The 12,259-nt window shown below is 41.5% G+C and overlaps 1 protein-coding gene across 4 annotated transcripts in view; it reads right to left on the bottom strand.

Annotated features, from left to right (window-relative positions):
- The window catches only part of LOC139628693 (nuclear receptor coactivator 2-like), a 51,214-nt gene that overhangs the window by 37,362 nt on the left and 1,593 nt on the right, over window positions 1-12,259 (bottom strand). For 3 of the 4 annotated variants that reach the window (XM_071490660.1, XM_071490663.1, XM_071490662.1), the window contains exon 2: window positions 5,464-5,529. The gene's annotated coding sequence lies outside the window, so the exon portion shown is untranslated. Of the gene's footprint in view, window positions 1-2,749; window positions 2,885-5,463; window positions 5,530-12,259 lie in introns of those variants that run through there. The other variant, XM_071490661.1, reaches the window with a different exon arrangement.

The following is a 12,259-nucleotide window of genomic DNA, read 5'->3' as shown; positions in this document are numbered from 1 at the left end:
GGCTGCTCGGCCAGAAAGCTGCTCATTACTCTGCATGTGCAGCTTCATGTAATGTGAGAGCAAATCGATTATAGACCAGAATCAATAACACTGAACATGCCTGCCCAGATGCTAACTCAATTGTGAGTATGCACAGATGCACGCATGCGCACATACACATGAAGACACACAAAAAATCCAATACTCTTCCTAATACTATTTCCCATGTGCAGCAATTTACACATGCAGGACCAGCAATAATTCTCACTCTCAAACAAACTGTATCTGTTGCTAATTTGCGAGCAGAATAAAAAACTAACATTTAAATCATCTGCAAATTTGATGGAGTCAGTCCAAGGAAGTTGATAAACTAACTCAGAAGTCCCTCATGTACTGACACAGCTCAGCACAAAAGCCGCTGAACCACATAACCACTGTAGTGCGGGAAAGACAGACAGCAGAGTGGAGCATTCGTGCCCCAAATCTGTCCTGTGGTGGTTAAACCTCTGGACCCTTGAGCAAGCATGGAAAAACACAGTCAGGACGTCAGAGTGAAACTTGTACACACACACAGAGAGAGAGGCGCTTTGTTTTTTGTCAGTGACACTCGCCCTCTCTCGTCTCGTCACTTTCAGCAGCAGCCAAATCTGGACACAAACTCTTGAGTCTTCTCGGATCAAGTATCAAAATCAAGCTTCTCAGATTTTCATAATTTAATTTGCAGGTAAATGACAGTGGAATGAAAACTAAAGGTTTAAACGTTATCTATAATGGGAGTGTAGCAGTACAGTTAGCTTATTAATCAAGCCAGTTCACAAAACAGGAGTCACGGTTTGATACATGTCATACTTCTAAAAATAGGTATTACTAATGTATCACGATGTAGCTGACAATGAATATATGCAGAAACTTAACATTTCCAAAAATGAGCTGAACTGGCGGAGCTGAAGCCATGCTAACACTATGCAAGATATCTGTACACTGAGATTGCACATTAAGTTTCCTCTGCAAAAAAAAACAAAAAACATATCCTTTAACACACTGAAAAGTTGGGTATCAAGCTCAACTGATGGGCTCAAGCTTAAGGTAACACAACACAAAATGAAAGCAAAAACACAGAGATACTGCAGGAGCTTTGGCCCTGGAGGTCAAACTCCATCTTCAACTCACTGAATGACTTATCTGCAGAGGTAGCTGCCGGTGTCAGTGTGAAAATTAACATACAGTCACAGCTGAGTGGCTTCATAAAACTCTCCTGTTGTGCCGTGTGCACATGAACAGGTTTCCTTCCAGTAATGTTCAGAGAAAACAATACCTGTGACAATGTTGCTTGGTAAAACAGAGTAAGCCTATAAATAAGTTGCCATTTGCTCAAGTCATATGCGTCGCTTTGTGAGGAGAGAAATCATGTTTTTCAGATGGTGGATATCTGGAAACTAAATGAAAGTATAACTTGTGGAAGGGTAATATTCTGTGTAGACAAACGGTTATTTAACACCTTAAAACTCCTCTAACTTCGTCATATTTTTGTAAAGTGTGAACTTGTCATCGTGAAACTCAACTGACTCCATAAAAGTGTGAAATTCTTGCTGGTTGTGCTGCAGCTTTCCCTTGAATGATTGGCCATGCGTACATGCTTTCTGAATGAGTGTTGACAGCAGTTGTTATTGAAGCAGAGCAAACTCAGTTAACAGTTGGCTGGTTAGACCTCAGGTGACAGAGCAACTACTGGCCTGCTGACTGTGCACTCTGTGTGAGTGTGTGTGTGTGTGTCATTCACAACCACTCCCCCCAACACACACACACACACACACACACACACACACACACACACACACACACACACACAGTGTCAAAACCACAATAATACATGGCAGCTCAAAGTCCAGCTCTGACTAAGATGATCACGCACACTGTGAGCATCAAACTCATCACTGCTTGGGAATAAATTCACATAATCATTATAATATTATTGTTACCAGCCACGACAGCGTGGCTGGTATTGCTTTCACCTTGTGAGTCTGTGTGTGTCTGTGTTTAGTGGGAACTACCACTGAGGCTGCTTTGAGTACTTTAGCAGGTGTTTATATGTGTGTGTGTGTCTGTTGTTAATATTATAGCATCACAATTGTGTAAGATACAGTCACAAAACTTTACAGATGTGTAGCTGACATGGGAATGACGGCAGATTTTGAAGCTGGGTGTGGTCTCATCCATGAGTACTGACTACTCCTGTAATAATGTAGTAATGACCACTGAGTACTCATGGGTGGAGACGTCAACATGTTGACTGGTGTGATCCCATCACAACATGTTCTCTAGATACTAGAAATTACATTTTTGTTCTATAGTTTATAATAATTAATATTTATTTTAATTCTAAAAGTGTACTATATTGTACAATAAGAATAATGTAGAAATTAGAATGATTTTGGAATATAATAAACAATCACTTTACAATGATTTATCATTTCAATTGTGATTAAGATCGAGAAGTAAACAAAACAGTTACTGAACTACCCCAGTTCACAACACAGGGGAGGTATTTTGTATCACTCCCCCGCTGATTAACAGGTACATCAACACAGGGACTAACAGCTAATGTTCAATAATGTTATCCAACAAGAGTGAAGCAGCTGAGGGATATAAAAGTATTTTTCATCTACAAGTCAAACTCACTTAAAAGACGCTTAAATCATGAATGTAAATGTAACTTGTCTAATCCTCACATCTGTTATTCAGAGTCTCTACCAGTCTGACAGTCACTTACCTCTGCTTTGGTTAAACCTGTCCATAACCAGTCCAGAGCCGGCCAACCATCCCATGCCGGCCAGGCGGACACTCTGGGTTTTCACACCATGTATACACTCAACACACACATACGCACACATAAATACAAACTCGTTGTGTATTCCCCTCTCTCTTCTCTGTGTGACTGTTCAGTGTGTGTGTGTGTGTGTGTGTGTCATCTGCGCCTAATGACAGCTGACAAACTACATGCCACAAATCCTCTCTTTCTCTCTGTCCCCTCCCCCATCACGTCGAAACACACACACACACACACACACACACACACGCTCACACACTCCTCCCTGACTCCTCCCACAGCACACGCACACACACACACACGCACACACACACACACTCCTCCCTCCCGTTAGCCCACGGGCAGAAAAAAAAACCTCTCTGTCTATCTCTCTCACAGCCTTTCTAGAAACTGAGTCATTTACATGGCCTGTTGATCTCACATTCTGAACTCACATTACACACTGGCAAGTATTATTTCCATTTTACACACATATTGATAACATGTTTAGCATGTATAGAAAAATACTGAGAGTATAAAAATAAGCTGAATCTTATGAAAATGTACAAATATGTGACTGGTTTCAGTGGTTCTCAAGCACTTAAAAATGCACTGGGTACTAATTATGTACACTGATGAAACTGTGTGTGATATTGATAATGGGACAGTATTTTGTGGCTGATTCTATTATATAATAATGACATACATGGCATACAACAATACCAAAAGTGCATTGATACTCAAAGTGATTGCGACATCTGATTCCAAAACCACGGTGATAAACATGCTGCTCTAACAGCCTCCACTGTTCTGGGAGGTGTTCCACAAAGTGCTGGAGCCTGGCTACAGGGAAGTTCTTCCACACCAAACAGGGAAAACCATTTCTTTATGGAGCTGGCTTTGTGCGTGGGGGGCACTGTCACGTTAAAACCAAGTGGAAACCTCTGAGACTGAAAAATGAAGCCAGCATGCAAGTGGCAAGAGTCTGGCTCCGACAGTGGGTCAGTCATCATAGACTCCCATGTTAAAATGTCCAACTTTACAGCAGAAATAAACATGTTTACAGCCTGGTACAAAAAACGGTTTTGGTAAATTTTTATATAACTCACCCGTTTAAATTTTATTCAAGCTTAAAGTTATGTATAATTGAGGGTGCGGGCCGCTTTGAGTGACAGGTGGCTTGAGTGAATGCTTGCATGCGCCAAAGTCTCGGCTCCACACACGCCCCACCTCTTTGCCCATTTCTGGATTAGTATGGAGTCAGGCGGGGTCAGGCACTGCCAAGATGGCAACGGTGGAGCAGCTCACTCTGAGCTTCAAACCGCTCTTCAGAAACCTGTGGGTGACATCACGGAGGCTACGTCCATCTTTATATACACTTTATGGTTGAAACAAGAAAGGGGTCTTCCACAAACTGTTGCCGCAAAGATGGAGGCACTCTGTAGTTTTTTAAGTATTTACCATTGACATTTCCCTTCACTGAAAAACTGCCTCAGACCATATCATGTATTTACACTACTATCCCGCAACATCCTGTAACTGCAGGTTCCCACATTAGCAGGAGTGGTTTGAGTCACTCTCATTCACATCTCATTTTGTTTCATTTATCTGCTGCATTTATCTTTGCTATATCTTGAAGAATGAGAAAAAAAATAATTTACAATGCACTTTCGCAGAAAACCACAGTTTCACAGCCAAGTCTACAAACTTTCAAAATAAAAGCAAATGGATGTCTGTCAGAAACAGCAAAGCCTGTGAGTGACAGAGAAAGACTGACAAAGACTGTTACTGTACATTCAGCACTTACATAATAAGCCTCGTCCCTGTTTTGATAATAAGCCTCACACTGAGTGAGATGGCAGATAACACAATTGAAAGTGAGAGAGAAAGAGAGACACAGAGAGAGAGAGAAGGGTAATTTTAAAAATTACAAAAGGTCTAAGTGCTGGTGGAAGCAGCTGTGTTTCATGGGACACACACACACACACACACATCTCTCAGTAGTGCACACAAACACACAAAATTCGTCAGTATAGCTGTTGTTCTCACTAAATACAGACACCTCTCTTTCTTTCTCACACACACACACACACACACACACACACACACACACACTTTTCTCTGCTTTCACTTTCCATGTTGTCATGTCAGGATGTCCCTGCGTTGCTTTTTGAGCTTGTTGCAGTGACAAGGAACCAGTTTTGACGCTCTGCTGTTTAAACTCCTGCAGCATTTCTCAACCTTTGATCCGGCTGTGAAACCACTTTGCTTCTTAAGTTCTCATAACCCCACCTCTTCTTCTTTTTCAGCTCTCTGTATCACTCTGATTTTGAGAATTAAAATACACAGTATTTCAAACTCATTTAAGTGTGTGTGTTCTTTTCCATAAATTTTATTTAAAAAAATCCTCATCACTGAAATGACCTGTGAACTTTTCAACAAACTCAGTGTTCCTGTGTGACATTCTTGACATTGTTGGGACACTCAGAACACCTACATTATCTTCTTCACATCTCAGGCCAAAGGTAAAAAAATGGTAAACAAACACCAGAGTATTTGGGGAATTTGTGTGCCACTATCTCAGTTTATATCCATCTGATCATGATACATACAGTGTACAAACAAAACAAAACAAAAAACACAAACATTATTTATCATAATTAATTGAGCTCACTTACCTCATATGCAAAGCATCCTGTGTAAAGATCCACAAAGTGTGACCTAGTGACATCATTCAGTACTCTCTGCAAGACACATAAAACAAGAACTATGATTAATATGTAAAAAGACTAAAACAGGGATTTGGTTTAGTACTTTTAAAACAAAACTTGTGAGAGAAGAACTTTTCATCACTAATACACTGGATGTGACAAGCTCTAAAAACTTCCCATAATGCCATTCAGTTGGGGATTTTCATGAGCAGATGTAAACAGAAACACATCTTTCTAATTCTTAGTCCCAAGTTTTCAATGCAGACTTTTTGTTAAAATGTTTACTATCCATGCTCAGCATGAGATAATATCACTTCACTTTGTGATTTCACTCAGTTATTTTCTCAGAAACATTACAACTGTTTTCACAGTACTTTCCAGGACTAGTAAGCTAACATTGATGTGTAAAACTTAGTGGACTTTCCTGTTCTGTTTCCAGGGTTGAGGCACAATGGAGTGAGACACATCACCACAGGAATCACTCCTCCATCGAGTACAGCCTGGGGACACACCCAGGATCGAATGTATGGAAGTGTGCGTTTGATAAATACGCTGTTGAGTTTTTAACAGTGTAAAATAATTTCACCTTAAACATCACCCACTGGTTGTGCTGGAAGTCTCACTCTTGCCCACAATAACAAGAGAACCTGCTGTGTTTCCCAGACACTGACCCTGCCTGAGAGGACGATTCAGGGAGATTCGAGGCCTTTCTCACACTGTGAGGCTGACCCGGGCCGCTGTGGTGCTGGTCCAGGTTCATCGAGTTCCCACTCCGCGGTTCGCCATCACAAACATCCTATTTTATCAAACATATTGTCTCACTTTATTTGAACAGCTGAGCCGATGCAGAAACCTGCCTGAAATGCTCTCACAAGCGCAACTGCATCAAGGAGCATTCTGAAGGCCGTTCAACTTTAATTTTCATGTTGCAAACAATCTGCGCTTCCACTGAAGAGTCAGATCACATAACCTGTTAATGTTACCCTTGAGCAAAGACCCTAAAAGGCTCTACCTGCTCACTGGAGTGTCAGTCACACTGTACATAAGATGAGGCCCCACCTCATCTTATGTAATCGGGTGAAAACTCATCTTTTCAGGAAATATCACATGCTCTCTCCTCAGTGAATCACACTCTTCCTTCTTAATGTACAAAAAATGTTTACTCAGAAAGGTTACACCGACTTCGACCTCACATATTGCTATTTCTGGCTTGTAATTTGTTTAAATTGAAGCTTGTTGCTTTGTAAATTATTCTGAGTCAGATCTTCAATGAAAAAGCCTTAAATGAAAAAAAAAAAAAAAAAAAAAAGTCAACAGGAGTTCAGGTCCTACCCACTCAGTCCAATTAAGTAGTAATGGGTACCACATTTATATCTAGGCTCTTACTGTCAATGGTGTTCTTATTGAGTTACATACTGTACAGTGTTTAACCAGATTCGGTGTCACGTTGCAAAAACGACAAACACTTCTTCATTGAGCTATTGTCTGAATAGTAAAACACAGGTCAGCTAAGCCTCTGTACCATTTCCCAGGATCAGTGCATGCCAGCTCTTTTAAAGAAGCAACTTTAGTCAAATTTGTTTGGCGGATCAGCACATCCCAGCTATAGAGTGCCGCAGGGATGATGTATTTTTGTAGGCTAACCTTTGTTTGTGCCACCCTGGTTCCCTCGACCAAAGGCTAGTAGGTTTTTTACATAGGCTTTTGGATTACTGCAGAAAATAAACTCTGTGACAAACAAAAGTTTGGGATCCTGACAGGTTATGTTCAGGATAACCGGATAACCACCACTAAACTTTCAACTTGTAGTTTGATTTAGCTCGGGGGGGGGGGGGGTGAGACAGAGGTGACCAAAAGTCTACAGCAGTGGCTTTTTGGTTTATATGGATTCTACCAAGGCATCACAGTTAGTATGGTGCTGATACACTAATGTGTAAACTGCTTTAAAGTTTAACTACCTGTTCAGTGAAGTGTTGAATCTTTACCATGAACTACAGTACAGTTGAAATGCTGCAATTTCAATGTAATAGTTAGGACACACTGTGTGTGTGTGTGTGTGTGTGTGTGTGTGTGTGTGTGTGTGTGTGTGTGTGTGTGTGTGTGTGTGTGTTACTGACAACACCAAAAAGAAAAAGTCCTAAAAAGAAGAAGTGAGTTTTTTGGTCAGCAGCCAAATCCGAAACATCTGTTGGCTCTTCCCCCTGGTGTATGTGTTGTTACTGAGTGCGTGTGTGTGTGTGTGTGTGTGTGTGTGTGTGTGTGTGTGTGTGTGTGTGTGAGAAAGTCAGCCATCCTCTCAGTCAGTTGGACACAGCCGACTCAATCCACACAACCACTTCAACATGCACCTGCCACCACTGAGAGATGGTTGCGTATGTGTGCATGTGTCAGTGTGTGTGTCTATGTGTGCATCAGAGTGTGTCAGTGTGTGTGTGTAGGAGGGATGGACAGCTAATCTCTACCCAACTGCTTTGTGAATTGCACAAGCACACATGCAAGTACAAATGTTCCTGTACTCGCAGTGACAGACACACTCTGTGGCTGTGATTCAGCTCAGTTTGTGCACTTGAAAGTTGTGTAGGGAGGAGTGACATGTCAAAGAGCTTTATCAATAATAATCCCAGGAAACATTTCTCAGTGCGGTGGGGTTGTTACGGACAGTGAGATGTGGTTAAAAGCTGTGGGAGAAACTAGTGGGAACTTGAATTTAGATTATTTTGTCAACAATGTTGTGTTTCCTGCTGCAAGAAGACAATGCTCATGAGATAAAAAAACTCTCACCAAGCCAGCCCACAATATGCTTCTGGGGAAGGATATGGAAAAATGCAAATAATTGGACTCCCCTGAGGTACAGTACAGTTAACCATCCCTTCCTGAATCCAGGGAGCGGAAATGTAAACAGACGTGCGCCGTAGCTTGCTGCATTTTGTTGTTAGAGATGGAGAGTTTTATTTTAACTTTGCATAAGAGATATTACAGTAAGTTTTGAGAAAAATCACATATACACAGATACACTGTAAGACTGTCAGAGAGGAGGAAGAGTGAGAGACAGCCACAGAAAGTCAATGACAGACACACACAGAGACGGCCTACTTCCTGGCTGTGATTAAACTCTATGGTAACACGTGATGGGCAGCCACACACTGAGCCCAGAGCTGGTTTACAGTACCATCACATAACAGAAGTCGACCACAGTCTCATAATCCTGGCCAGAATCTGCTCTGTAAACGGATGCTCCATCTGTAAACAAACAGTGATTCTCAAAGTTGACAGGGATTCATCTCATTTTTAATGTGTTTCATTAGCTAATATCCAATCTGTATATGCACATGCATCAAATTACAGGATGTGGATGAATGTACCTCCTGCCAGTCTGAGCGGTCACCATGTCAACAAGTTAGATCTGTATTGGTGCTTTTGGCTACAACCCACAGCTCAGCAGCAAACCTCAAGTTCACACTCAAGTTTTACTCAAGTCACAGAGTAACTGACATTAGACTTGACTTGTAACACATCTTTGTCTTAAGACTTGACTCTTAACTTTTTACTAATGGCAATAAGAGCCATTTAAAGATTAGTCAGGCTTCTGCCAGCGGAGAGCCTTTAGATTTTTATTACAACTGTCCTTTATCCTCAAACTCCTCACAGCATGCAGCCCATGGCCACAGATGTGTGACGCTGACTAAAAACACAACAAACCAAGCTGTGTCATGAAAAGAGAAGTTGTCTGTAGAGTGAAGTTTAGAGGATTCAGAGTATTTCTTGATGCAATAAATTTCATAACTTATGATGAAATTACTCACTTGTTCACAGAGTATCGGGTGACTCTGGAAACTGTGTGAAAAGGAGATTAGGGAAGTGTAGCATCAAAATTTAACCAAGAAATTATAACACTACCACAAATTCTGGACTGATTAACCTCCTCACTGTCATTCTAGCAAAAATGTCCCACTTCCAGAAAGTGGCAATGAATGCCACAATTAGCTCTGGCCAAGGCCTACGTTTGCTCTGCAAAAGCCTGTTATGCTATTAGCTTGTATTATCCGACTGGAGGCCTGTGGACTCTTTCTCTCTCTAACTCAGCCCTGCTGTCACAGTGCAGGAGAATTACAGCCGCCGTCAGCTCCAGCTAACCAAATTAGCACTTGTTATGCAACCTGCTTGACTTGGCTCCCAGGTCTGGTGCTTCAACCCTGCACAGCTTTCATTAAGGTTTGCACACAGGACGGCCCTGCTGACTGCTAAAAGCCTGACTGTACGTAGATTTGTTTTAGGTTTTTTTTTCTTGCACTTTAAGACTGATATGCAAAAGCAGTTCTGCTTCCTTTATGAGATGATCAAATACCAGGAATTCCTTCTTGCTAACAAATTTACTGTACAGAAGCCCGACAACCTAAATATAATGAGAAACTCAACCAGATGAGATTCATGAGTAAGCATGGTGGCATATAAATTTCCCTTTGGTTGAACTTCAGCCTATGAATAGGTGAAGAAGAACAGTGCTGCCACAATGCTTCTTGCAGAGTCCCTGAACCCTGTTCCTTACAATACTACATCACTAGACTACACACTGCAGACTGTTTCTAATCCATGACTAGCCTTACTTCCAACCCATGACATCACATCCTGTTTCGGTGCTGAGTGCGGGGCACTAAAAGCAAGTCTAACCTTACACCCACCAGCGACCTTGGATCATTTCAGCTTTCAGATTGTGCGGTCTGTTTGTGTTGTGTGTTTGTGTTGTGCTCCTGTCTTCCTGCTAGATGAGTTTCTGGACAGAAGAGGATCCTGTCGCACAGTTTCATTCACAGAAATAAAACAGGTCGAACAGATACTTTTTACAGCAATACTTTATAATAAACACGTGTAACCCCACTGTGGCTGCCGGCTGAAGAAAAGATGAAATAATGAATCAATTGTTAACTGGTGTAAAATGCAATCCAGCTGACCCATATGATAATATTTTATATTTGTGGTCTGTCACAAAACACTGGAGACAACAACTTTATAATATTTAACTAAAAGGCAGAATAAAAATAATAATAGGGTTTTTGATTTTCCCAGAGCAATGGCTACAAACGGAGACTGGCTGCTTAATTAGAGCACTTGGTCTCAGGAGGATCAGACCTGGAAGACGACTGTCTCTGCTACGTGACAGAAGGCTAGGTGGCAGTGTGTGCGTGTGTGTGTGTGTGTGTGTGTGTGTGTGTGTGTGTGTGTGTGTGTGTGTGTGTGTGTGTGTGTGTGTGCGTGTGTCTGATAAGTTGGTGGTTGTGAGAGCAGCCAGACATAAACAAATACAACGCTCATACACCCGTGCACACTCAACACCAGTAAATGTCCAGATGAACCAGGATGGGACAGTGTGAGTAAGTCTTGACAGGTGAATCTGGAGAGTGTGAATTTTGTGGAGGACACCAGCTGTTGGATTTCGTGAATCCAAGCTTACCAAGAAATGTTTATCAGGTTTGTTTGGCTGCACTAAAATGGTCACAGATGCCAACACTGTCTAACTTCATTGCTACAGTAAATGTTTACATTCATATCACCTGGTTAGTGTGTACTTGTTTAACTGCATACCAACAGACAAATGAAACAATATCAGACCTACAGACATTCTGTGTATCAAATTCAGTCATATAGTTTAAAATGAGCATATATATATTTTTTAGCATGAATTTGCCTGCTGAGGATAAGACCTGGTGGAAAACCTGCTGTTGCAAACTGCACCGTCAAGCCTCTGCCCTTCCTCCGCCTCCTCCTCCTGCTGCTGCTGCTGCTGCTGCTGCTGCTGCTGCTGTTGTCATTGGTCAGGGCATTATTTGAGCCCTCACGTGGTTTAGTGAATTCAAGGGCCTGAGGATCCCACACTGGGCAAGCTGCCAATCTCATGTTAAGATCTCGTTCTTAAGTACATTCCTGCACTCATGCTGCAGCACTTACACATTAGGTACTTTTGGCATTGAAATGGTATACTGACATTTAAGCAGAGAAAGTGCCGTGCTTGTACATTAAAGCCAAGTTGACCAAAACATAATAAAACAGGGACAAAACCACAATAGAAACAGATCCACTTGATCCTTGACCATAGAAAATAAGCATCTAAGAGACAACATGAGAGCCAAGCAGATTACAGAAAAAGGGGGACACACATACAACCTGGCAACCAGGTGTGCATGTTGCAATCCTTTTCAAAGTTCACTTTGGGCTTGAGGGAAGAGCAAATAAGCCTGAAAGAGCCAAAAAATCATGAGTCCAGCCCTAAAAGATAACATATCCAGAGGAGTCTGATGGCACCTGTCACGTAGGCAAACTTACAGGTTCCCTATAGTAACATACCAGCACATCAGCAAACACAGGCAAACCAGCACAACAGCAAATAAAGACAAATTCTTGTACCTGCACTGACAAACCTGACTGTTAAACAATAAGGTGAGCTGTGTTTCTGATCAGTACAAACTTGTGCAGCTCTTTAAGCACTGAAAGCTCATCCAATGCTCATCCGGATTTATCATACAAGCACATAAGGTATGAACACAAGCACTGAGTGATCGATATGTGATGAACGCTCAATGGTACAAATAATATACAAGTTTTAGCTTGTAAATTGGCTGGTAAAAGCATGCACGTTAAGCTTTTAAACAGTCACAACACAGAATGCAAACCACTGATCCTGCACACTGACGCAATAAAGTGTAGACATTTTTTTATTGTGTGCACATTCCAAAATGATTAATTCATTTATTTTGTTTTGCCATCCCTG

Source organism: Trachinotus anak, unplaced genomic scaffold (assembly GCF_046630095.1).
Source record: "Trachinotus anak isolate AG129_WGS33_773 ecotype Australia unplaced genomic scaffold, CSIRO_AGI_Tana_v1 ptg000012l, whole genome shotgun sequence".
Classification (NCBI taxonomy): Eukaryota; Metazoa; Chordata; class Actinopteri; order Carangiformes; family Carangidae; genus Trachinotus; species Trachinotus anak.
The sequence above is the reverse complement of the archived record's forward strand: the minus strand, read 5'-3'. Positions and strand labels throughout refer to the sequence as shown.